This window comes from Bradysia coprophila, unplaced genomic scaffold, assembly GCF_014529535.1.
Source record: "Bradysia coprophila strain Holo2 unplaced genomic scaffold, BU_Bcop_v1 contig_358, whole genome shotgun sequence".
Lineage (NCBI taxonomy): Eukaryota > Metazoa > Arthropoda > Insecta > Diptera > Sciaridae > Bradysia > Bradysia coprophila.
In genome coordinates, this window is record NW_023503616.1 from 5,114,386 (window position 1) to 5,142,265 (window position 27,880).

At 32.1% G+C, this 27,880-nt stretch overlaps 1 protein-coding gene and 1 long non-coding RNA gene across 8 annotated transcripts in view; both read right to left on the bottom strand.

Moving 5' to 3' along the window:
- LOC119081435 (protein artichoke) overlaps positions 1-26,153 on the bottom strand; it is a 50,546-nt gene extending 24,393 nt beyond the window's left edge. Inside the window, exons 1-2 of one of the 7 annotated variants that reach the window (XM_037190364.1) lie at positions 26,062-26,145; positions 16,869-16,922 (exon numbers count right to left, since the gene is read on the bottom strand). The gene's annotated coding sequence lies outside the window, so the exon portion shown is untranslated. Of the gene's footprint in view, positions 1-16,868; positions 17,069-26,061 lie in introns of all 7 variants that reach the window. The other 6 variants (XM_037190363.1, XM_037190361.1, XM_037190362.1 and 3 more) reach the window with 6 other exon arrangements.
- Positions 1-27,880, bottom strand: part of LOC119081525 — a 298,236-nt gene that overhangs the window by 66,170 nt on the left and 204,186 nt on the right. The window contains exon 2 of the long non-coding RNA XR_005088498.1: positions 27,690-27,698. This is a non-coding gene — a long non-coding RNA (uncharacterized LOC119081525). The remainder of the gene's footprint in view (positions 1-27,689; positions 27,699-27,880) is intronic.

The following is a 27,880-nucleotide window of genomic DNA, read 5'->3' on the forward strand; positions in this document are numbered from 1 at the left end:
TGACAAAATTTATGTGGTGAAAATGACCATCGTTACATAAACACAACATAATATATGGCCACACTCGTAGATTATTATAAAGAAAATATATCTTTAAGCTTTATACGCTCCGAAACGATTTCTTTTCGAGATTCATGTTTGATAAAAGAAAAATATTTTGTCTGATTTGAAATAACATTTGGTCGATTCTATTTTTATTGTTTCCATGTTATAAGAATGTTTTTTGGTAATTAAACCAGGCGCGGGAGTTTACTAATGTTTGCGCTTCAAGACATTAGTCTAATTAATTATTTCTATAAATTTCCAATTCGAAATATGATTTGAAAAATTGAGCTTGGTGTGAATAGAGCTTTTGATGTGACCTGCAACATTTTCATTGTAAATATGATATACGAAAGCGTAAGAAAATATTAGTTCAACATAAACAAGTCACAACAGAAAGGAGCACACAAATATTTCAGATACCAACATTTTTTTCCCTTACATATACACCTGTGTGACTGGAATACAACCCTTTAGTTTGTGGTTGCCTGTAAAACAATATGTAGAAGCTGTCACCGTCAATCCGAATATATTCTGAAAGTTTTCGAATATAAATTACTAAATTTCTATTGTAAACTTGTCATGTTTTTGTTTGATTATAAATATTTGATGAACTATATTGATCATAGTTACAGGTATAAAAGACGATGACAGAAACGGGGAGGTAACGTCAAACTTTCCTTAAAAAAGTTATTTGTTTACAATAACCTATCTGCGTTGAGCAGCGTAGTAAGCAAACTAAAATCTATTATGAGTTACTTCCTAATGGGACATTAATGTAAAGGAATTACTGAACAAATTTATAAATAGTCTGTTCAATTATATGTTTAGGAATTGTGCAGTTTATAAACTAACAAATTCATAAAAAATAATTTTACCTTCAGAACAGCTCAACCTGAAATTACCTGAAAAGAATCTGTTCCAAACATAACCATTTCCCGCAACTCCCTCAGGGATGTCATGAATTTTGATCTGACAGGAATTGACCTGAAACCTGATTTTGAATTTCTGGTCCGACCTATCAGATCAGGTTTCAAGTAACCTGAAATATTTGTGTGCCAAGTTTCGGGTTACCTGATATTTTTGAAGGAATCGGGTACAGGCCAGGTCATGTATTTTTGAAAAATAATACTTCAAACAGATAATAAAGTTATAGAAAGCAGCATTTTTGAACCCAAAATATTTGAAACGACTAGTCATCTTCTATTGCCAACGAAAACGACAAAATTTAAATTGGTTACAGAAAGTGAATGAAGTTTTTTTTTTTTTTTTTTTTTTTTTTGTTGTGTTGACAAGAAATAGATTAATTTTCCTACCACGCTGAAATAACTTTCACAGTTGACGTTTCGGCAATAATCCTATACGTATACCAACCCAATCAAATTAACTCATGTGTCAGATATTGACTCTGTGTACGGAATGACGATAAATTTTTGCATCAAAATTCTGAGCATAGCATTGGAAGAATGAAAGAAATAAGCAGAAAGTTCTGGTTGAAGGAACACGTAGTTAATTATTGATCCATGTGGTTTTGATAAAATATTTCAAAGGTTGAAAAAGGAGTAATATCTACGTCATGCACACTGGTTTTTTTTATGCACGTACCGTACAATACCACCAAAATCGATTAGCTTTTGTCAGTAGCAAGTACATACTAACATGAAATTCACGTCGTGCATGGTGTGGGAATGTAGAATCGATTGTATCTAATAAATTCACATAAAACCTGTTCCCCAACGTTTTTCCGGTTGATACAGGAAGAATCCACAAAACGGATGACTAAATTTAATGCTGTCACTGGTAAGTTTTTTTCTATGCTCTGTTGCTTTGTCAATTGTTCAAGTTGAGCGACTTCCTTAACGTTTCCGAATTATTTTTAGTTTTATGATATCTATTTCGTTTGCATGTACAATTTATGTTTAAATTACGGTTCATACCGAGTGCAGGAGAATGGTTTCATTAAGACGTTTATTGCCGTTAAACAGTCACTAGTGAATAGGTTTGCCGTTTCTTGTAAGTATAAGATTTATGAACGAAACGCTCAAGATTAAACATTAGTATCTTATATAGCTAGAACTGTAAAGTGGGATCTCGGTCACATACATCTGTTATAGATAACGACAACACAAAAAAAAGACAAGCTCTGGTAATATTGTCCTTTATATAGTAAAATGCATGTTAAAAAAATTGAAGTACAAGATTTGAAATCAACAGATTAAAAATACTTTGATAGATAGAAGTAATAGACCCGATAATAATACTGATCATGTGCTTGCCGACTGTAGCATAAGAATATAACGTCAAGCAATTTCAAAAGAAAACATTCCGTCGATATACAAGAATTTCTTTGAACATTACAGAGTACAAGTTTGTAAAAAGGAATTAACCGAAATACATTTTTCATTCTACTTACAGCCACAAAATATTGTTGAAAACTTTGCTTTTTTGCTTCATTTTAGATTCGGTAAACAATTTTCTTATAAACTGTTTACCTTTTGTACACCACACTGCAAATATGCTATAAAAATGAAAAAAAAAACTTTTCACGAAACTTTTAATAAAACCGGAAAATATACTTCACATACGTTTACACCTTGAAAATATAGAAGCTTATTTAAATACAAAGTAACGTGTGCGTGTATCTATATATAACACATTTTGTGAAGCTTGTATTTCTGTCGTACGACCAAGTCAATGAGAAAATTTACACGTTAGTGTTAGAAAGGTAAATGTTAAATTTAACACACAACAATATAAAAGTTTGTCTAAGTAATCGATATTTACATTTTATGGTATCTGGAATATATGTACAGAGTTAAATTTCTCATATTAGACAAACGTTATCGATCCACCCACAATCTACACACAGATAAGTCTGCGGATTGATATGTTTTTGAAATCATTAGAATGTCCTCAACCTTAGTGTAACGATTCCCGTTACTGATTTTACTACGTTTTAAATGCAGCAGCTAGTCAAAAAAAGTATTGCAGGGTTCTTCCGACTAGTTTGGAACCTCGAACTTGAGATTCGAATGAGCATTTCAAATTGAGGTTTGGATCAGGCTTTGAAAGGTTCGGATTTAAATAAAAAACTCGTTCCGCACAGCTTTGAATCTTAGAGACTTTTACAGTGGCAATTATTTGCAAAGCCGAATTAAATTTCAATCTCTGCTGGTAATCTCTCTTAGACCTGACAATTTGTAAATGATTCCAAATCATTATCTCTTTCACCACTGTACAATAACAGCCACTTAAACTCAGATAAAGGAAGAAAATAAAATTTTCATTCTCAACGTATCAGAAAAAGTGGAGAAGTTGTGAAAATTGTTAACCCGAGGGGAATCGCAGGTTGACAACACATCGTGTGCGCAAAATACCAATTTAGGCACGAGTTGAAAACAAGATTTTATGTGCGAAAGCGGGCTTTATCAAATGAATATTTAAGCACGCAAAATGAATTTTTACGCACAGCATATTAAATCCGATGCGCTTATAGAATATTCATAAATAATATGAAAATTTATCAGAAATTATTAGAACATTGAGACGAAATATAACTCGTTTTTTAGTAGCTTACATAAAGTATTAAAAAAAAATTTAAATTGTTATAATCTGCTCAAAACCGAAAGGCTTAAATAAAGTTATTCACACTTTGCCATGCTAGTATTAGATCGATCTGTTTTTACTTTAAAACACAAACATATCAAATTGTCTATGTGTAGGACGTGCGGGACATCCACCTTCAACCATTTTTATCATTCATCACCATGCATCCTCGTTAATATAAAGTTCGGCGTGAAATTAAGGAGCCATTTTAGTATTAGAGCACAGAATAATTTCGTATGTTTTTTTAGGTTCAGTAAAACCAAGATATAAATTTTACAACGCAACAACATATCCAAATAGTGTTTACCAAAGAGAGACCATAAAATATTTTTACAACTGTTGCGCATATTTTATTCTGAACAAAATTTATTATGCAAATATTATTCAGGTTAACTTATGTATGTATTACCACGCTATGTACTGCCATTTATTTTGTTTTTCTATGACATTTAAGTGTATTAAGCATACAATGAACGACTAAATGTGTACTCATTGTACCGTTATTGAAATATTTCGCTGCATCGTAAAACTTTTGATGAAAGTCTTTCGCTTTATTGGACATAAATGCAATGCAAATTTTAGTTACAATTTAACAATGTGACAAAAGATTTTAGAATGAGAATGAATCGAAAAATATTCGTGAGGAAATTACCATTTCTACTTTACTACTTTATATATAGCAAAGTTGGATGAAAAGTTCACATATTTTCACAAGGAAATGACCTTAATATAATGCTTTGAAAGGACAGTTCCGACTAAGTTTGAATCAAGCAATCAGACAATTAATTATAAAATCTCTAAATTTAATCAACATTTCTCAAACTGGAATACATTCACATTTAAGTTGCAAGCTTTTAGAAACCAGCCATGATAACGTCCTCTTGCTCAACATATGAGAATATGTTTTCAAAACCAACAAATATTTTAAATTGCATTTCGTTCTTAATTTAGCAAGTAATAAGAGAAAATCAATTAACTTATCGAATCTATTTCTACTTTTGATCAAAATATTCTCTTCAAGCTGATACAAAATCTTTTACTTCATTATTTTCATATTAATACTTAAGATCAATTTAACTGTAAACCAGAGACCATTATCAGCCTGCTTGTTGTTCATAACACATAACGTAGTCATTTATCACTTTTGCTCATCTTTGTTATTCATAGATTAACTAAACTTTAGTAAAAGGGACAAGAAATCGATAAAATTTTCACTTCATTAACAATCTGTATCGTGACACTAAATAATGAATTTTTCACACAGGAACAGTACTAAATAAATGGGCATTACAAATGCATGACTCCTGTATTAGAAATTGGCGTGTTTGTTCTATCTAATGATGAATAAGTTTTTTTTATCCGAACTCAATGGAGTGCACACAATCTTATAAGTAATTCTCATTTCAATTTGACCTACCCACCGCCGCACATATTTGGAACGTAATTCCAGGCTTTGTGCTATCACGGCAGATGTATTGATTTCGGTTGATGCTATGAATAAACAACTTGTGATTCAATATTTATCGGATATTTTCTGTCATCCTACACAAGATATTCGCGCGTAGTAAGAAATAGAAAACTCGCTATTTGTGACACGAAATGCAAAAGGTTGTACTGCGTAGATTATAAATAATTTACCTCACCACAAGGATTTGAAGTGGCAACAAGATTGAGATGTGCAAGTGGAACCGTGGACCGTACAAAAAAGTGATAATTTTGAAGGAAATAAGGTTCTCGACTTCGTCTCGAAACGTTTACATCTCGAACCGAGAAACCAGTTTACAGTTCTAGTAACAAAAATGGTTATTACTTCAACTCAGCATTATAATGTGCAAAATGTGCAATTTTTAGACACCGCTGTTGCATAAATCGTTGTATGAATCTCGGTGCAAAGTACGTTATTAGGCTTACAATTTGCATTCGATGTCATAAATACTGTATTCTCTTTCTGGATAAGATCCTCTCGATTATGAGCTAAAATTGATTGTTGTGTCAGCATGTTTGTCATATAAGGAAATGACGTCATTATCGAATTACTCAGAGCTACTTATTAATGTCGTTGTTTTTTATATTAACTGAAATTGTGGCGCCACGGTACATATTTGCAACAATATTTACTTTCATTTTTACATAAAATTTTTGGTACGGCTTTACCAGGTTCACATTCACTGCCTCTACAAAATAAATATTTTTTCGGGAAGTTTATCATACCATTTTCCAAGCAGTTACGAATTACCATCACATTCACCATAATAATAAATTATAGCCAAGCATAGTAAATTTTGCGTTCTATTTACCTTCCAGCTGCGCGTATTTGCCATATTTACGGTAAAAATACCCATTGACCCTGTTCCAGTATTTGATCCAATAACAAATGAATGAATGACTGAACTAACATAGTTCCATCAGCAACAAAATTTATTTGGTTTGCATTGATGGTGTTTTTTCTGAAGGCCCTGTTTTTCATTCAAGAATATTTTTGTGTTACTCAGCCTCAAATTCACAAATTCAAACAACGAATACAAATGACAAAAGAAACTTTACTCCATTTTGGTCCGGATATTCTGAAGTGAGGTAGTATTTTTACAAAAAAAGAGATTTTTCAACAGAGCCAATCATTGAAATCATATTTTTGGCATGATTTGTACCTAATACTCGATTTCATTGTATGTTGCCATGCCGACTCATTAGTTACCAAATTTTTATGCGCAATCAAATTTCAGTTATTTTACAGTGCCTAGAATTGGCATTACAGAGTACAATCATGTTTACATTAAAATCTATGCAAATTGAAGAACAAACATACATTCACCATAAATTGATAGGGGTAAAACCGTTCTCATTCGGTCTTCCGCGATTGGAATATTAAATTTCGAAAATTGTTGAATAATTCCATCGCAAATTTATGAAATCCCATTTCGCCATTCTGCTAAATAATAAATTATCTGTTTTGTGTTGAACATGAAATTATCTGTTCGGTGCTGCTGAATATATGTGTATGCATTGTATGTCGTGTCGGAATCCTAATGTCTACCTTTTACATTTCAATGGAATAAGAACAGGAAATTTTCCAGCATTAAAATAATTTTGACTCACGTTTCCTCTGGTGAATTTTCAGTATTTTCGAACTACGTTATTGCCTTTACCTTTAAATCTTTTACATAGATTTTGGGTTATTTAGAGAAGAGCTGGGACTTAGTTCATCAACTTATTGAATTTGTTTCCTTCTTGATAAAACTTACTTTTCAAATCTGACAATTTTTATCAAATGAACATATACATTTACGAATACGCCCCATTAGCTGCGTTTTGAAATACATATTTCCTTATCTTAGAGTTAACTATACAACGAACAATAAATCACAATTTCTTCATAGTTTCTAATCATTGCAAGACTTTTTTGTTGAGAATATAAATAGCTGCACCGCCCGCCGGCAAAAATAAAATCAAGCGCAACATTGCCATCACGTTATACGAAATAGGAAACATTATGGTGGCATAAAGTATAAAGCTCGGTTTTCCAAGTAATTTAATGCGATAGAAAATTTACGAAATAAAATACATTTGATATTGAATTTAAGCGCTTCAGACAGCATTTTACCATTGAATACCAAAATGTTGGGAATTTTCAATTATTGGGCCATCAGCTGAAATATGGTGTTTTTGCAAACATTGGTATAATTACATTCATGTCAACCGTCAAATCTCATCCCTTTAATTATTTCTGAAAATTGAATTCGGGTAAAAGCTTTCGCAATTTATATGGTGCTTCCATTTAAATTTATAAATACAAAATTTCTGATGTTACTGTTTTGAAAATGGCAGCTTTCTAACCGCGCAAACTTTAGCTGCAAAACGCGAAAGACACCTATTTATTGACTTTCACTTTAACATAGCCTAAATGCTGTTAGGAGACTGACTTGTTTATGAAAACGTCACCAATCTAGTAACGGATAGTCATCTGTTACCGACAGCAACGAATGAAATAATCGATGACGCATAGTGGTCTTATAAAGTAAAATTAATGTTAAAACAAATGAAGTAAAAGATTTTATGTCGAACACTTAGCTATACTTTGAACAATATCAGTATAAAAGCTTAATGGTTCACTTGTGGTTAACATCGGAAACAATAGCACACATTAAAACATTCTTAAAAAACTGCTTTTTTGTCTACGATATTTCCTTTGCAAAGGTCTAATCTTAGTTGCTCAACCTTAATAATATGTAAAAAAAATCACAAATTTTAACAATCAAATCGTCAAAAAATGGGATCTCTGCCGATATATTGTTTAATTTGTACTACAAACCGAATAAAGCGTATTCTATATGTATAAGAGGACCGTATTTGTTTGTCATAATTTGAGATTTGAAATTCTGTCAAGTAAATAAAGTTTCTACTAAAAGTTGAAATGGATCTTATTGTTCTAATTAATTTAATTTTTCCCATTTTTCTAATAAGAAATCTAAGGATATACATACAGTCGTAGAGTAGAGATTTTTCCGCTACGACGTTCTTTTGCCGAAACATTTTCTTTGACAACGAAAATCAATCATTTCATAACTGAAAGAAGAAGGCAATATCACTTCAACATCATGATAAATTTTTCCTTTTATGTTCCTTTGCTTTAAAAGGGAAAATATTCACGAATGTCGAAGTTTATTCAGCATTAACCTTCTTCTTTCACGAATGATTGATATAAAAAGAAATTAGCATAATGATTGGTCATAAGGTTTTTTGTATGGACTTGGATATACCATATACCAGCTATAAATAATTGATATTGATATTGATTTGGAAAATATTGCAGAAAGGGTTTACTAAAGGGAAAGGGATTAGGCGTAGGGAGGATATTATGCAAAAGGTATACTCGAGTCTCAGTATGATTAAAGTAGCAGCTCTCACATCAATAATGTTTTGAATAACATAAACAACTCTTAGAAAAACAATGAGCCTTACAAAATAGAACTGAGAAATAAATGAAAATAAATTATTTTCAATTTCGTTTCCATTTCTTTAAATTTATATAAATCTTCTAAAAAGCAACATGTCACAAATGATATGGTACAAAGTCACTGACGAGCTATGCGCTCAGCCATCATTTTTCATTTGCCGTGAGTTTATACATTGCAACCATAGATAGTTGAAGAATTATTTTGCGAATGTTGAAAATTTCAACTGCAAATCATTTATTCAAAACTTCTTAAGCAAACTATATCCGTTTTATATGCAACTGTTTGCATTGTAAAATTTGAAAACACTAGGTGTGCACATTTTGTGGAACAGATTTTGATGTCTGTACAATTTTAGACTCTCCACATGTATGGCCTGTCATAAGGCCACCTGAGGCTCTTATTTTAAAACTCTAGAAGTGCCCTAACGTTTCTCTGGAAAGCTTCACAGAAAAAAGTTGAAAATTCGAAAATTTGAAATGTCTGAAAAGTTTCATTCGTCATTTGGGACAATAATTTTTTTTGACACCAATTTCTGTTTTCTACGATGTGTGCAGAAATGTAATAGATTAGTGCACTTCTAGTTTCAGGTGGTGCATTAATATGAAATACGTTCCAACCTTATGAAGGACTAAAATACGTTCGCACTCTCGGCCTATTTCATGCGCTACTTCGCATACGAATATGGTGCTGCTTCAATTTTAGACATTCTTCCTGGTGTGTTGTTATCTTTTCAAGTAGAACAGATTATGAAGACGAGATAGATTAAAATTATGAAATATAAATTTCGATTGAATATGGTATCTTCATGGAGTTCGTAATTTTTGTGTTACTCATCTACAATGTTTCAATTAAAATTAATAGAGTACATTTCAGTTCACACACCTTTCGAAACCGGTGTATTTTCAATTTAAACACAACTACCAAGAACAGGTTATGCACGGAAAAAGCGTAAAATAGGTCATATACTATAGGACGAGTGCTTTTTGCGTTTTTTTGTGTCTCCTAGTGTAGGACGCGACGACATTACATGTTTTTCTTTTCGAATGGCGTTTTAGTCCATTATGGCCCATTTTATCAACAATTTCGGAAATTGTTTCGGTTCCGTTTTTAGAATGAATGATGAAAACCAAAGAAATTCTAAAATATTGATTACATTTGAAGATGGTATCTTTACTTCATGAACTCGTGATTGTTGTGTTACTCATCACCCCTGTCATCAAATACCTTTCAATTAAAATTAATGAAGTTGATTTTAGTTTCACAAATTTCGAAACGGATGAACTTTCAAGTAGTTTCTTCAACGAGCCAACTAACTATGAACTAAACACAACTGTAAAATTTGCTTAATACTGATTACTGAATGAACTGAACACACCATACGTTATCTTTGTGAATGGATTCACTTTTGTAAAGTGTACAAACCGTTTGATGTGAGGTATTCAGTCGAAGGTATACACTTCACTTTAACAGCAACACTTGAGAAATGAAAGAAAATTAAGCACAACGAAAAGTTGTACCGGAGGAGTTGAAGTTAGTTAAAACTTCGAAAAGTCTGCTCAAAATAACTCATTCTGTTCAACATCTAATAAAAACGGGTCCTGTGTATACAAAAAAGTTTTTCCTAAAATTTTTGAACTAAAGAGTTTTAATACTGTTGCCGTTCAATTCACATGCAGACGGTTTTTATGTTGAATATTTAATGCAGACGCAAGTGGTACACAAGTACCAATAGTAGATGCTATGAAGTATATGCATGCATATTATGCATGCATGTGTTAGATTTTCATCAAAATTATGTATATCAAAACGGAGTCCTCAAATTCTCGCACACTCTATCCCATTACTATATTAAGCTATTTAATCCAATGTTCGTATAACGTTCTTTGAATACTAATATTCATTGTATCCTTGTTTATTTAATTTTAAGCCTATGAATTATGGAACGTAATATGAAAACTCCCTGATATTACGTAACATTATGTGTTAAATGCAGTGCTTAATTTAAATAATTTTGTTTACAGTGGTAAAGGCATTTAGGAAATACCATTTACGCATATTTTTTGGAGAGACTGCAAGCCTTATATATGAGCAGTGTATTTATTCGATTAAACGTAAATTACGCTAGGTTTTGCAATTATTGCCTAATGAAGTCAATTATGAATACTTTATGCATTGAAATTGTGTTACAGCTAGCTGATGGTAATAAAATCGTGCCGAGAGAAATATGAAATATGATACAAAAATCAACCATAGCTTCCTTCACTGTTTTTAATGAATTCAGTAATGAAACCAAGATCTGAAGTTTTAAAATATTTTCGATGAGAATTTTGTATTAAAATTTTATACTTCCTAATGGGGTGGAGAATTTACGTTTGCATACGAAATATGCTCAACTCAACGCTCACATATTTTCATCATGAAATGTTGGTAAAGTTTTGAATCGTCTGTTGAACGATCACCAATTCTCAAGTAGTTTAATTTTCACATGAAGGAAACACAAGGAAATATCAGGCGATAAAAATGTGTGAATGATAAATTACACTTCAATCCTTCAATTGGAAGAACGAAAATTTTCATGGTTTTCATATTTTCTCTTCTTCGTAATTTAAAAATAAATATATTTTCTAGCAGACATGAATTGCTTACTAAAGCAATATTACGACAGAATAATTCTTTTCCTATGAAATATTTGCATTAGGTAACAGCTTTACACGCATTACTCTTTCAACATTTTTCTTTACGAACGGCTGATATGATAATTCCATAATCTTCAGACGAGTTAAATCATATGATTATGTTTTATTATATCGAACAACAGCCGACTAGTCAGTCATATGTACTTTAATAGATTTGCCAAAGGAAATCAAGAGGCTAATTTAAAGTAAAAATAAATTCATTCCTTAATTCTTATAAAAGCATAAATCCTTGGTAGAAACACTTTATATATAAAGACGTTACATAAAACAATTCTCGGAATTCCTTTTATAAAAATTTAGTATTTGGTTACATGATATTTTTTCCGTTCAATGCCCCAATGAAGATTTACTAAGTCGTTTCATTTAATATTCATTGGTGGCTGTTCATACTACATTTATGATATTTATTGTCAATGTAATACTTATTTTTTGTAACAAATTAGTTAGATTCATAACTGTACGGATGTTATATGAAATACATATTATTCTTTTTGCATTACATGTCCTGTCTGAGGAAAAATAGAACGAACAGAGTATGAGAGCAACAGTCGTTTTGAAAATTACGCAGACACATTAATTAATTGTCAAGGTACGTGAGAGGATCAACAAAATTAAAATTTGCTTAATCACAAACTGAAGAAGTAACAGATTTAATGACAATAGTTCTACCGTTTCTAAAGGTTACATCAGTTCCATGGTAGTATGTTTTATGGGTGAAAAGTATTCTCAGTAGCAAGATAAAGTATTAATTAAAGTAGTACGTAATGAGTAAACATAATATACTTACCAGGACATATTATCAAGAATTTTATTTACAGAAATGAAATTTACACAATTTACCGTAATTACTTGAAAAATATTTTCGTTAAATTTCAGTAAAGTTGGATAAATTCGCGCTAATTTCCAGTAATAAAAAAAAAACATAGCTAACGCCGACCCGTACGAAACACCTATTCGTATCAAAAGCCTTTAATGTGAAACTCTTCATTTCTCTTACTTCATTTTCTTCTCTGCTGAAAAACTATTCTCCTTTTAAAATCACTTACATTATCCACTCTTTGCCTTGTTGTCATATACAACTAAATTACCGGAGGCAATATAGACAGCCCCGTACGAAGACAAATTTCATAAATTCCTATTTAAACAGCTATATACCGCTATATTTAACTATATTTCACTATAAATAAACATTTCACAGATAAATATATGCTATTATATAGCTCTATATGCCTGTATATAGCTCAATATAGCTGTATATAGGTATATATAGATGTCCGTATATGGAATCCCTGAAACCCCACACACATAACAAATTATTTCCATGTTAACAGAAACTCTCTAAGTATCATTTTTCCCAAGATATTTCTATTTTACTAAAATCCAATATGGCCGCCGGCAGCCATTTTGTTAGGAGACCGGAAATAGTACCGACGCTTTACATTCGTTAATACCTTTCAAAAAAAAAATTCATGAAATTCGGTCAAAATTTACTCGAGATATTGTCAAAATACACCACGTTCACTGTACTTCCGAGTAGCCAGATAAGAGCTCACTCCAAGAGACCTAGCTCACGCTCCGGAGAACATAATTTCATAAACTTTTTTTTCCCTGATTGGTACGGTGAATACCTATCTAATAAAGCTAAAACAGACGAAATATGTTCAAATGTGGCCGACCTACAAGCAAAAACTGCTTGCCGCCCTGTGCCTGTTCCACACCAAGGGGTCTAACTCACGAGTCGGTCATCCGATTTCCATAAACTTTTTTTTTGTCGATCGGTATTGTAAATACCTTTTATTTGACGTATCACTTACAAGTTTAACGTTTAAATGTCCGGAGATATCTTCGAAAAACCGTAAAGCACTTATTGGGCCACAGCTCGGGAGGGGTCGATCCAAAATCACTCATCTTCGAACTTAGCCTGTCTTTTGACATTACCAAACGGGAAAAAAAAGAATTTTCAAAATCGGATGCGTTTTACTCAAGTTATCGTGCAGACAGACAGACAGACGGACAGACGGACATTTTTTTTTCGCGGATTTGGCATCTCTAGACAACCACAATAGGTTTCCCCTTACTCAGGGAGTCCAATTCGACGTGTTGCAAACGTATGCGTAAACCTATAAGACCCCAGTACTTCGTACGGGTCTAAACAATAGTTGGTCCTGGTGCTTACAGTGGAAGGACGCCAAACAATGATAAATAAAATACTATAATAAAGCTAATCCCCATGTCACGGACGCATCTTCAATAAATAAGGTCGTCCATTAACGTAATACTTAGTCAATTTGATCGTATGAATTAATGAGACTAACTAAAAATTTTCTTTAAAATCATTTTGAAAGGGAATATCCATTGCCTTCTCCACAATAATAAATAAATAATTTTGTGGATAAATTTTCAGACGGAGCTTTTTCTTAAAACAACCACACGCGAGCTAAATCAAAAATATGAAAACATAATTCCGAGTGAAAATTTCAGAAACAAAAACAACTCATAAATTGTGAAAGTTGGAAGTCAGGTAATTACTGTGGCAGAAATTCCTTTGCCGCTTAGGCTCAGCAAGAGAACATTCATTTTACGTTTTCAGATAAACTGTCATTTCTATATGTCCCTACAGTCAGGTTGGTATCGATTTCAATGGTAGACAAAATCGATAAGACATGTGAAAGATTTATAGCAACAAATTTATTCAGTTTTTTGTATGTGTTTAAACGAACCTTAAATCGATACGGATCCTTTCGAAATAAATTGTTTATTGATTGAGGAATATTACATTTTCAAAAAGAAAACTGCTACTATTTTATATATATATCGAATATATGATTGGGTTTATGCGAATGTTTCAATAAAATGAAAAAGATACAACACATAAAATATGAGAAATGATTTGGGTAACAGTAGTATACATTCAGAAATGAATATAAAGGTAAATATGATAAAGTGTAACCGGTATGCCACCAAATTCCAAAAATGAAATGAAACATATTTGGTAAAATCAATTGAGCTAATAAGATTTCCACAAATACATTGTTGCGAATGTAATTGAATCAACAGCAATTTTGTTTAGCAGAAAAATCTTTCATCTTTTATTCACTTACGTATCAAGTTAATTCTTTTATTAGACTACAAAGTTTATGATTTAGAAAAAAAATCGAAGTGATTATCAACCAAAGGTTTATGTGTTAAGTGATTGGGAATAGAAAAGGGTTGTATTCAATTTGAGTTTACCTTGAAAATTGTAATTCAGGGGTGAGATTTATCGATTTTCTAAATAAATAAATGAGTCGAGAGGTTTTGTATAGTCGGTTGGAAGCGATAATAACATGGTATTAAAACAAACGATGTACGAAATTGAAAGACTTGCGTTGAAGGGTTCGCAATTAATTGAAAATCGTAAACTTTTTGGAGGAACATCTATTTAAATTACTTGATATTTTGTTAGAGCAGCTTAGGCACAACAACAACACATTAATAAGGAACTCCTTCAGTAGACCAAAAACGTGCCCCATAATATTGTATTATACAGCCTTCATTGTATAAACACTTTCTATTCGAATTTATTATACTTGCCAATAAGTCACCCTCAATGTAAAGCTCCTTCAAACGGAAATCTCACAGCAATAAATCAATAGTTTACTCATTCTCTGGCGACTTTTTAACAACTTTATTATATCGTTAGAAAAAGGACGATTTTTTGATAGCCCTCAATAAAACATTCATCTGAGTTGATTGGTGGAAGTGCGTAAATCGTAAAAAAAATGATTTTGATTTACAAAATAAATCCTAACACTATGCTACCATCGAATAAAAGAATTTCGTGCGTATCTGATGTTGACAGGGAATAAATTTGGAAGAATTCCGCTGAATATAAATCGAGGGAAAAAAATCTATTGCCATTGAGGACACGTCAATCCTAAAATTTAGCATATAAAATCTTTTATTTGTCAGAAATTGCACAAAGTGCGGGTTATATTGAATACAACCTCTGCATTCAAAATCAACTTCCGACAATAGGATGATAACAAATTTTTCATTTCATCTATGTCGATTATATTCCAATGCTTCATTGTGTAACGAACACAAAAAGAAAATCCTCACAATAATGTGAGCTTTCATAACAATAATGGATTGTAGACATAACATGAAATGGCAATAAAAATTGAGTTCTTCGTGTCTATACCACATTATAATAGATTTAATGGACATGCTGAAACAGTAATCGAATTGCCATTGTCATCCGATTAAAATTGAAATATTACTAACAACCTAATTTGGTCATTTTTTGAGGTTTGTTTGTTCCGCAGACCACACACCACACGGATATGGAGGCAATTGTATATTTCAAAATGATTGACAGACTAATACAGCTCTGCTATTTTATTTATATGATTGAATCGATTTCAACTCAAAATAAGATTAATCGCAAAGTCCGTAATATGCATTTTTTAGGCATACCATGGATGGTTGTAAGTCACAATGTCTATTTTAATCTACTATACCCAAATATATATGGAATGTTTCACATGAGTTAAAGGCTTAGCTCGCCAGTGTGAAACCCTTATTTATTTCCAATAATATTAGCAGGAGAACAAACGAAAGCCGTAAATATTACAGCATAATGCCATCCGTTCTGTCAGTATTCAATTAGGAATGATAAGCTTTCACATTCTTAATTGAAATTTATTTCTTGCTAATTTATATTTTCGTTTTGTCCCCTAACCATCGCATTCGCATCCTACATTATTATGTATTCAATGGAGACAACTAATAACACACATCTATACGTCCTTTCGGTATAACTAAATCTTTCTCTGTTCCACATATAAATTTTCATGTTGAAATGGCCCTTACAATAACATTTCGGGAAATAACATTCAAAATTCCAGCCTAGCGCAATAAACATATCTCACAAAATATCGTTATTTGATATTGAGGTTATCCAATTTGGCTAAATTTCTCAAATAAATTTCTATGAAAGAATATCCTGGTTTTCGTCCTTTATGCTCGGGTGGGCATGATGTTCTATACAATCGTATACGTATAAATTGTACGGTACTGGTTGTAATAACCTCTCTGGTTACTAAAACTTCACACAAAACAAAACACCGTATATATTGCGTTTGTTTTTTGGGGAGCTTCTGAAGGACTGTGAAGAGACTTATAGTGTTAATCGGTATAAGGAAACGTTTTCTCTGAATTTTTGTAATTTAGGTACTTCGAATTGAATACCCCAGTCATATAAGAGCTTTAAGACGTTGAATAAATAGATAAAGTTAATTTGAGAGGCACGATGAATAAGAATTCAAAAACCCTAATGGGATCGTTTGTTTACTAGAAGAAGCGATACAATGTGGAGAGTGAACAGTGAGAAGTTGTATAATAAATATTTAGTATTTAGACTTATTTTACCGAAGTATATACCCTCATTTTAATGCTCCTTAAAGGCAAGTATAATGAATGAATAATGTTGAAGAATGGTGTGTGTACCGAAAGTATTTAAAAAGAGAAAAATGTCCGAATTAAATTTATATTGCTTACGTACAAATAAATATATTTTGTGACTCACCAGTGTAATATACGAAGCTCACAATAATCCTTTCATTAATCCAATTTCATGGTACTGAAACAACGCATAAAATGAGAGAAACCTCGGGCGCAAAACACTAAAAAAAACTTTGTCTATAGCCGTTGTATCTGATTGTTATGTAGTACACTTTCTGCAACGTGAATACGCTGTTTTTGTTTGGCTTAAGAATTAAATTAAAGCTCTAAGAACACAACAAGATATATAACGTGAGATAATGAAAAAAACTGTGAAATTCTGTTGAATTACGTAAAGTCTGTTGTTCACAACGAGTAACGAAAAAGGCAATCTGATTTCTTGACCGTTTTTTTTATGAATACAGCAAACAGTAAAAGCATAGAATAATTACCAATACTCACGGTGAGTATAACTTTCACAATGCGGTCGATAAATATAACAAGCAAAAGTAAATTTAAACACTGCCATGTCAAATATTACGTTTTCAAATTAAACTGCTCTGTATAATAACAGAATCATTTTCCCTATGTCGCGTCGTATCCAAAGAAACCATTTCTTTTTTTTTCGTCGAATCCATTATTAATTCATCACCCAATTTATTCGTTGCTGCTCGATTTACTACTTTCCACCCAATTTCTATGGAAAAATATTCGATTTCCGTTATGGCATAGTCAAGCGTAAATATTTTCTTTTGAATCAGAGTTTTTTTAATGGCTCTCTCGAACGATAGACGAATTTACTTGTAATATTATTTATTTCGTGCAGCCAGTCTGTGACAAATTCAACTAGTTTCAAACCATATCACCTGTTACAATTGTTGTCAGCGGACTTTCTCCAAAAAAGGACCACGTCTGTATTTCTTCTCGTTATCATTAAATTCTGTTTTGATGTACGAGACAAGCAGAACGATCTGTCTGGAGACCATTTCAATTTCCTTGTAGAGAAATTATGTACTTAACTATTCGAAATACTTTTCCGGACACACGCGTATGTTGTAGTTTAAGATACATGTCCCCTATGTGACAGAATAATATCATATTCCAGTGTGGTTTACATTCTTAAAAAAGTTTTTTTTTTTGTAGATGTAGATATAGTGTTAAGAGTTTTTCTTACTGGAAGCTTAAAGAGACATCTTTATTATTACAATACATAGAAACAGATAAGGCATCATTTCCCATTCACCGTAGGTATAAACTGTATAGCACTTTTGCAAAAACTTTCAATGCCTTGGGCTTGTAAACGGATGTTCTAAGATATAGTGAACAAGTTTTTTTTCCTGCCATCTGTCCCTTTCGGCGTAGTTTATAATACTTTACCATATATATAACTGAAGCTTAAATGAACTTTTCAAAGGTAAATGAAGAAATTGTTGTACAACAATTGTTTATGCAACAAGATTTTCGGAAATGATAAGGGCGTCCTCATTTAAGGATGTTAAATGAATAATGTGAGTCATGTCTAGAGTCGTGTTTAATGTCTTCCTTCATTGTGAGTCAATAAAAAAAGGGAAGCAAGTTATTGATTTGGTTGAGTAAATATTTGTTTTGGACGTAACGGTTATTTCGAACTGATAGAATGTATATATAGCTAGGTGGGTGCGTCTATTTTCTATCTATAGTTTCTGTTATATTTCATGTCACTAGGTAGTTCATTATACACTCAGCATAACTCTGTTGTCTGTTCGTTATCTGACTGGGTTTAATATTATATTTCCATGTTACGTTACATACACGATGTGATGTGAAAGCAAATTTTTGAATTATAATTCATTTATTTCTGGCGTTTGAGTTGGTGAATGGCTCAATTGAACGGAATTAGCTTCTGTATATAGACACAGAGACGAGAATGAGAATTTTTATGTTATTGACATAATGTTCATGAGAAACGCAAAAGAAAATTAATTTACTTAAATTGACTGTTCTGCTTTTCATAAAAATAATAGTACCGGAGGAGCGCTTCATTTAAATATGACTGGGTGGATTTTCTACTTTTTTCTTTGTTGCAAAAATGAACATTTCATAAAACGCTTACATTCACAATTAGGAGTTCTATTTTTGTCAGTGAATATAAATTACTTTTTTCTAAAAATACAATAAAAGTTATTATATTTTTTGTCTCTTGAATGATAACTTGTGGATCACGTTTTCGGCAATTTTGATGATTATTTATACGTTTAATGCAATCCGACCGCGACATTATATTACATTGGACGACATTGATTTTAATATTACTTTTTCTAGTAAATGAGCAAATCATCATTTCCTTTAGAATCGGCAAAAGTACGGCAACAAAATCAAGCATCTGCAAAAATTTACCAATCCTGATATCAAGGGCAACATCAGTACTGAACTTCGATAAACTTTTTTTCAATGAAAGCTACCTAAAAAGTTATGAATTTAGAGCTCAATTTCGGTGAAATTAGCATTTTTCGTCCGATTCTCCAGAGGCATTTCAGTTTTTTGACAGTATCTTCCGAACTATATGGTCGATTGATTGTCATGCGGAAAATTCATTCCCTTTTTCCTACCTTTCAGGGAAAAATTAAATTTTATCAAAATAGGCTTTAGATTCATAAATTTCTTACAAAATTTTTGTAAAAAAAACTAGTTTTCGACAACATCTTCTGAATCTTAGATTAAATAGATATAGCCTGGCAATACGTAGACGTAAAACTGAAGCTGAAGTAAACCGACATTACGTATGTATAACATACACAAAATAAACCAACACATTGATACATCGATCGAACGTCAAATTTGAAAATTTGAAAAATAATCCATACAAATAAATGTTGGCCCCGATTTCCGAGGACCATAGATTTATGGTACTTACTTACTTATACTTACACTATTAGACATTTCGTATTTACTTTGTTTCAGCACTTGAACAAAATATTTGTATTACTATTTAGTCTAACTTCTAAACCATATGGCCGATGGACTTTATGTCGGGCTCAAAATTCATAATCTTTTACTAATTTTCAGGGAAGAAAACATATTAAAATCGGATCATTAGTTTGTGAGATATCGGAGATATGCCATTTAGTGATGTTGCCCTCGATGTATATTATCACCTCGTTAATTTGTATATTATACCTTACCAAAACTCAGTAATAGGGATTTTCTACTTGTTTTTATTTGTTTACGGCTACTACATAAACATGGTCACGAAACCTCTCGGGCAATTACCAAAGTCAACAAAACCTTTTTAAATGATCGACACATATATTTTCAAATTTCTGACGAAAACTTAATTTCTCAACTTCATCACCGTAGTTACTGTCACTATACATTTACTATATGCTGGTAAGGTCTAATTTGTGCAAGGAATCCAATTAAATTTTTTGTTTTATTTTCTGCATAATAAAATATTTATGACTTAACATTTTAAAAAGCTCGTAATACTAAAACATTAAAATGAATTCTGAAGACTAACAGTTCAGTAAACAAAGCATAATTAATGTGAAACCGAGAAGGAATTATGCGATCTAACAATTTAAACAAAACACATCCTCTCTACTCATAAACGTATTTATTGAATCGTAAAATTTACGAAGAGAGTAGTAAGGAAACTACGTAAGTGAGTCTATTAAAATGCAAGGCTGTTTTATTAGCCAAACTTCGAAACCCAGAACTTTATTTTTTAATTATGTGAATTCAAGCTAGACCTTTTTAGAAACTGTATCTCGTTGGAATTGTTCAATGTTTTACTTCAATTGTTCAAAGTATTGCTTAGTGTTTGATACTACATATTTTACTTCATTTTGTTTTATCGTTTTATATTCTTATAACCACAGAGTTACACTCGGGAGGTGGCGCATTTAAAACATGTCTGTGTGCCCATGTAATTTTTGAGTGTCGATTAGCATCAGCGCCACTATGTCCCGTTCGAGTAAAGCTCTATGCTTTCAACTGTCCTAGCAGGACAGAAGAGAAGTAAATTGAGACGTTGCACTCACTCACTCACTCGTACGTATGAAATAGAATGAAATAAATGTAACTAATCGCTACTTTTATGTGATGAAATTCATGTGGAACGAATGAAACAAACATGATCCAGGAAAAAGTTAAAAACTTACTGTGACTTGAGTTTTTTCTTCTGACTCCTTACAAATTATAAGACATAAGAATTGAGGGTTTCATTTGGTAAACTCAATATGTGAATGTAGATCATAACACTCCCTAATCAGAAGACATAAAATATCGTTTGTATTGCGCTTAACACTTAAATATGAGTAACCACATCTTCTATCTTTATTCGCTGATAACGATTGTGCTACATAAATGTTAAACCTTCTCCTGAACATATTTGTTTCATCCACTTAAAGTGCAACTTTTGAAATTGCCAATAATCTATTTAAAACAAAATGAAAACCAATCTGGGTCGTAAAACCTTTAATGGAAATCTCATAAAATATAATGGTGGAAGAGAAAAATAGTATCGACTTTCGAAATGAAGAACGAAAAAAAAACGTATTCCCAATTGGAGATTGAATAGCACTTCAAAAGGTTATGTGCTGCGAAGGATCACGATTTACATTTAAATTGAGAGTCTTCAATTTTCCTCCCTGTATTCGTTCGATGTAACAATCAATACATTTCGTGCCATTATATTCCATGTGATTCCGTGTTAAGATGTCGTTGGAAAAGAAATGCAAATGAAAGTTCTCACAAAGTGTACATGCGACTAAAATGAAGTGCAAACTTTTCCAAATCCATGACCATTATAATAAATTGAGCTCCTCAGATAGGTTCATTTTGTACGAATAATCGATTGCCGGAGTTGATTGTGATTGTGTTAGACTTTATCAAATGTAATCGGAATAACAATGTAAATTCAGAAATATAAGCCAGACTAAACAACCCAAATATTCAAATATAATAATTATCCGTAATAGACTAACAAGGGTCGATAGTAATTAGCGAAAGCCACGCAAGTCTGTCGTTTTTTGTTTGTTGTAACTCACATATATATTATACATTTTATGACGACTTGGTAGGTACCGTAATACATTTTGATTATTATACATGGCAACACCATAAATTCAAATTTCTTCAATATTTTCCATGTCATTATTCAAAAGTTGACATCGAATACTTTTTTGCAGGTGATTTTTTTTTTTTTACGATTTGTTTCCAGGTTTGTTCTAATTATGTTACATACCAAATAAACATCACAATTAAATTGTATATCAGATTATCAAATATGTGCCGTTTTAGAAATGAGGGGCTGTTATAAACAAATTATCAAAATTAAATGAAAATTCAAATTTAATAATTTACAACATTGTAACAAACAGTCTAAACATTCGCGAATCGAATAAAATTACGATCAGTTAAAATCACATATTTTCCACGATTTCCGTTTATTTGGTGTGTCCGGAATTATTCAACTTCGATACACATTCATTGCATCGGGGTTGTTTATCCGGCAAAATATGATGGTAAACATGTTTTTCGATATGTTTTCAATAAAATACAAAAAAAATCGCTCGCGATGAAAAATATCCTCGAGCGATGAACAATTGAAACATATGTTTGTTCACTCAACGAAACACTCACGCAATGATCAATCAATGGGAATTTCACCTTCTACGAATGGCAATGTTGTCTGTTATCGACAACGACGACTGAAATAATTAATGACCTCGAGATAGTGACTGTCTTAAATCACAAAGAATGTGAAATGAGTGTTATGACTTAGATCAAATCAATTAATACATTCGATAGCTATCCTAACGATATATTCGTAGTCTGTCAAAGGGCAGAAACATTTTTAGTTCTCATCATCAGTATCATTTCATCGTTGAAAGTAGACTTTCGTATATATAAGTGGATCGTTATATTTCATGTTGAAGGGTGAGTATAAGTACATAATAGCAGTAAATTTAAATCTATAAATACTCCAACGTCACATTATTTCCATCGCCACAAATAAACGACTTATCAAATACCTGTACTTTTCAATAAAACAACTTGGGTTATATTCTGTCGACCAATCGTATGATACCCTACCCATACATTTTCTTTCACTGCGTATGTTTAAAATAGTCGTTTAACCTGACGACCGCAACATTTTTTCGTCCTGTTGCAGACTATTTCCCTCTTAAGTAAAATGAAATTTCAACTGGCTCCAACAACGTAATCAGGATATAAAATTTCGGTTCAGAGATGTATGTAAATTACGTGTTATCTTAAAATGAGCAACGTTCACATGGGTCTTGCAAGAGTGATTTGTGTTGTTGATATGTAATCTACTATTGGATTACCTTGAAAAATAGCATGTAGCTAGGTAACAGGTATTTTTACGTAAAAAACTCCGAACCTAACGTAATATGATGCAAAAATATCAAGATTCAAAATGAAAAACTTTTAAGCTAAAATTGTGCAAGTAACTGTTCAAACGGAAAATGTATGCGTTGGATGGTTGAATAATGCAAAAAATATAGCGAAAAATGGACGGGTAAACATATTCTCCATGCTTTAACTTTTTTTTATAGTTTACCAGTACATAGCATGTAGTGATTTGAATATTTTCCGCTACATTTTTCATAAAATAAAATTTTTTAAGTGACGTATATGTCAAGAAAATGTTTCGGGTGATAGGTAACAAAATACATTCTGTATCACAAAATAAAATCAGATTCAATCACCAAAAAAGCCGGCTCTGTTATTCCTGTAAAAGGCAATATATAGTCTGCAACATTGGATTTGTTGAAAATACTCGTAAATAAAGTCTCACGGGAATGTCCTTCATAAATATCCATGGTACAGATTTAATGGAAGCTTTACTTTATCTAAACGAATTTATATATTTTTTTGGTAGGAAACCGAAACGACAGAGAATAATAATACCCCAAACAAAGGCTCAGTTGTCAAATATATTGTGGAAAAACATACATGCTGGTTTTCTCTAAGCCTCATTTTTAACACCGAAAAATGAAACAAAAACGAACATCTCTATAATGTGATGTAGGTATACGCAACGTATAAATATCAACAATACGGGATTATGCATGATGGGCTTTTTCATTAATTTTTCCTTCGAGTATAATAATCGAATTCCTGTGGATTTTCTTTCTGGCTATAATGAAGAGTAGAGTAATTCATTAATAAAATCATTAGAACAAATTTCGTAGATGGGAAATTATTCGGAATGAAACATTAAGCGTTGCGCTAAATCGGCTATTGTGGATTGGGCACGGAATGAAGGGTCAATAAAATTGAGTAAGAATAAAGGTCTACGCTCTTTTCTTGAGAATAATCTGTTAGCAACTGCCGCAATCCCATTTAGGCCATTTACGCAATGGGGAAGATATTTTTTTTTGGACGTGTATGACGAGTAGGAAACTATATCGGAAAACGCTGAACCATAATTTTGTGACTTTGTATGAAGCTGAGAGTCAAGGTGAGTCAATGATTTTGACTTTACGTGTATTTGTATAGTGACTTTTCTGGAAACTGTACTATGACTTTCCAGAGCAGTTTTCTCTTCAGTGTGTGTTCGGTTCTGTTCGTAGACCGAGTCAAAAACAAGTGACTGCAAAAGTAGAGAGTTGTGTAGGAAACATTTACATTCTACTTCTTTCGACGCCCTCCAAACGTCATTACAGAACACAGGATAAAAATGAAATGTCACACTCTCGTGAATTTTCAACATATTACTGCTTCTTATGTAAATGACTAATTCTAAAGGGATGACAAGAATCGACAAGAATCGCTTCTACTTTTGAGAGTGAGAAAATAGCTGTTTACACCCCTGAGGATACATGAAATGAGTAAATATTTTCTCGACAATAGTATATGTACGTAAATTAATATTATACGTAAAAATTGTTACTAGTTGCTTATATTGCTTTTAGAGCGTCATACGCACACAACGGCAAAACATTTACAAGAAGAATGGTTATCATTATGACGATGAAGCTTCAACCAAAAATTGGTCGATTTAAATTTGGTCGATTCTATCTTCCTTTTACAAAGCACAATGGAAAGTCCAAGGATCTCATGTTCTCTTTACATGGTATAGCAGACATTAGTATATAACGCTTTGTCTTGAATATTGTAAAGTAAAATTTTGTTTTGTAGAATTGACCAATTTTAAATCGGTCAATTTTTGGTTGAAATCGTAATATTATGACGTTATATCATTGCGACATCAATGATATCATTGTGATGTTAGAACAACTCTATTTTAAAATCTGATCAACATTAATGAACACATGTGTTTCATATAAGTAAATATGTTTCGTAAAGTCAAAATAGGGTTTCCAGCCGATAGTCACTATAGCTTAGCAAACATCAGATCTGAACAATATAAATATGTAGATTCACTTCCAGTCTGAATACGAAATCCTAAAATTCGAAAAATACAGATTCTAATCGATCCAAAATAATATTCACTTGAATGACAAGTAGTATATAACCCTTAATGTTACATTATTATCAGCGCATAGAACGACGACTACACTGGATTTTAAGACAATTTTTTTAGATGCTATCAAGATTGATACAGAAAGCCACTGATTGCCATAAATAAATTTAAATGCTTAATACAGTTTGTTTGAAGTATACAATAAAAATAATTTGCCAATTCAATTGCCAGCAGCGTCGAGATTTTAAATTGCCTGTTCCTGTATCATGTCTATCAGCTTTAATAGAATAAAACCAGCAACATTGCTGCTGGTGTGTATAGCAAATGAAAGTCGATTATAATGCTGGTTGATAACAAAACAACATTCGGTTCATTCCAGTATTATTAAAGTGCTTTCAATTTAATGAATCAATGAATCCTAGGATATGGCAAGTGTGTACGTATACGTAGATGACTACGAAACATTTCTTATTCATTGAATTAGCGAATCCCATTCAAACTTGTTCGTTCGAAATTTCTTTATCAATTAATCATATAGAAGAAAAATTACACGAATCTTTAATAAATAAGAAAAAATTCCTTTCGTCCTTTTTTTCGTTGTGCCTTTTCCTTTGAGCAATAAATTTCACAGTTTTCCCTTCGTTCTCATAAAATTTCACTTTGTAAAAATTATCTAAAACCATAAAAATTTTGCACCCAAAAATCACTTTAAAAACACTCAAGAAATACAATTGATTTTCCAAAAAAAAAAGAAAAAAAAGCGTTGCACACATAAAGTCTTTAACCATGTATATAATGTAGATATCAAAAGCTTTTTCATTAAAATTTCATCAAAATTTTATACCTGAATTTCAACACAACGCACACACGATAAACGAATATGGTACGACCACACAGCTTAACGGCAAGCTCTCAACTAAACCAACAGAAAGAGATCTCTCGGTTATTCAGACTTTTCCGCACTACCATGACCGCATGTGTATACGCCGTTGTAACAGTCATAACGAGGAACTAATACAAAGAGTAAGATTGTTTTACATTCTCGCATCGTATGCTTATTTTTGTGTGGAAAATTGAACCAATTTTCCGTTTTCGATAGCACAGAATATATGCAGTTGTTTATGATACCTTTGGTGTTGCGTTTTCTACGATATCGTTCCAGCAAAATGAGTATGAATGGTCAAGTTGTATTAGATTCAAACCCTGTGTGTAATACGTTCGTGTCATAGATATCGGGGTTGAATGCCATTTTTCATAATTTGTTTGCTGTGTTACATTGTTCATATCACGTCATCTACATAGAAGGTAAAGCAAACTACAACAATACAACAAGTGGGTGATTGTGCGCAACTCGTTGTCGCCCATGGAATTTATGTGTGAAACATTTTGGATATATAAGGTTTTATTTTCTGAGAAAATGACTTGTGTAATCTAATATTCAGAGTGTTCAAAGCGAGCATTAGTGATTGCAATAATTACAGATGTAATCTCGACGAATGTAGTGGTTGAAACGAATTTCGAGTAGGGAATGAGAATATTACACTCAACGTGAGCTTGACAAAACTAACGGTAACGGTAAATTAATGAATGAAAAGTTTATGGTTTATGATTACGATTGTTAAAAAAAAATATATTTTAAAGTAAACTTGCGAAAGCTCTAGATTTCCATTCCTTTAGTAATGTTGGTCTTGTCTACTAATTAAACATTTTATAGGTGGCATATATTGTCGATAATAATTGTACCTTTTTCGATCTAGAATCTAAGATTTGATAATTCTGATTTATTTCGTTATTTTGCATTGTTTGTCATTAGGTGACAATGGACGCTGCAAGGCTTTGTGCATCAAAAGTTTTGAATTGTTGGATCACAAATAGAAAATATAAACGAAAACTACTTATCAACCCACCGATTCTGCCGGTTACTTTGACGAAATCTTCTGTTTTTTAGTCCTCTTGCTGAATGATTAAAGAGCGACTGGCAGAAAGATTCTAAGCACCGATTTAAAAAAAAATTGTCCGAAATGTAGAAACAGGGGCGGTCTAACAGTACAATTTTTAATCAGTGCAATAATATTATTTATCTGTCTAGAACGATAATCTCGAGCTTATCCCTCTAGGGAGTTTTTGTTTATCTCGATATATCTGTTCTCGACAGATAAAATATGATATGCACCTATTGCCAGACTGTTATTTTGACGTGTAGGCATTATGGCCCACGCCTTCGGCTAGGGCAATAATGTCCTACACGTCAAAATATCAATCTTGGCAACAGGTGCATAATATATATTATCACATACGCGGTCTGACTCCCCGAAAAAATTATTCACCTAGGATACAGTCTTTAACATTTAAAATGTCTCATTGTCAAATGTTTCTGAGAATTTCATTGTGTCATTGCGAATTCACAATGATATTCTTTGAAAAAAATGACAGTGAGACATTTGAAATGTTAAAGACTGTATATAAAAAAACATTATACTTCTGTAAATTGTCAAAGTGTCATTCGCATATCTTGTTGTCTCGTTTTCGCTTATGCGATAAAAAAGAATATGCACGTACGACAAGCCGTCTCGGCAAGCCTCGACCGCTTTGTCATACGTGCATAATATTTATTACTCTGCCGAGTCCATTGTAGGAGGCTACATAACATTTTTAAATTTGAA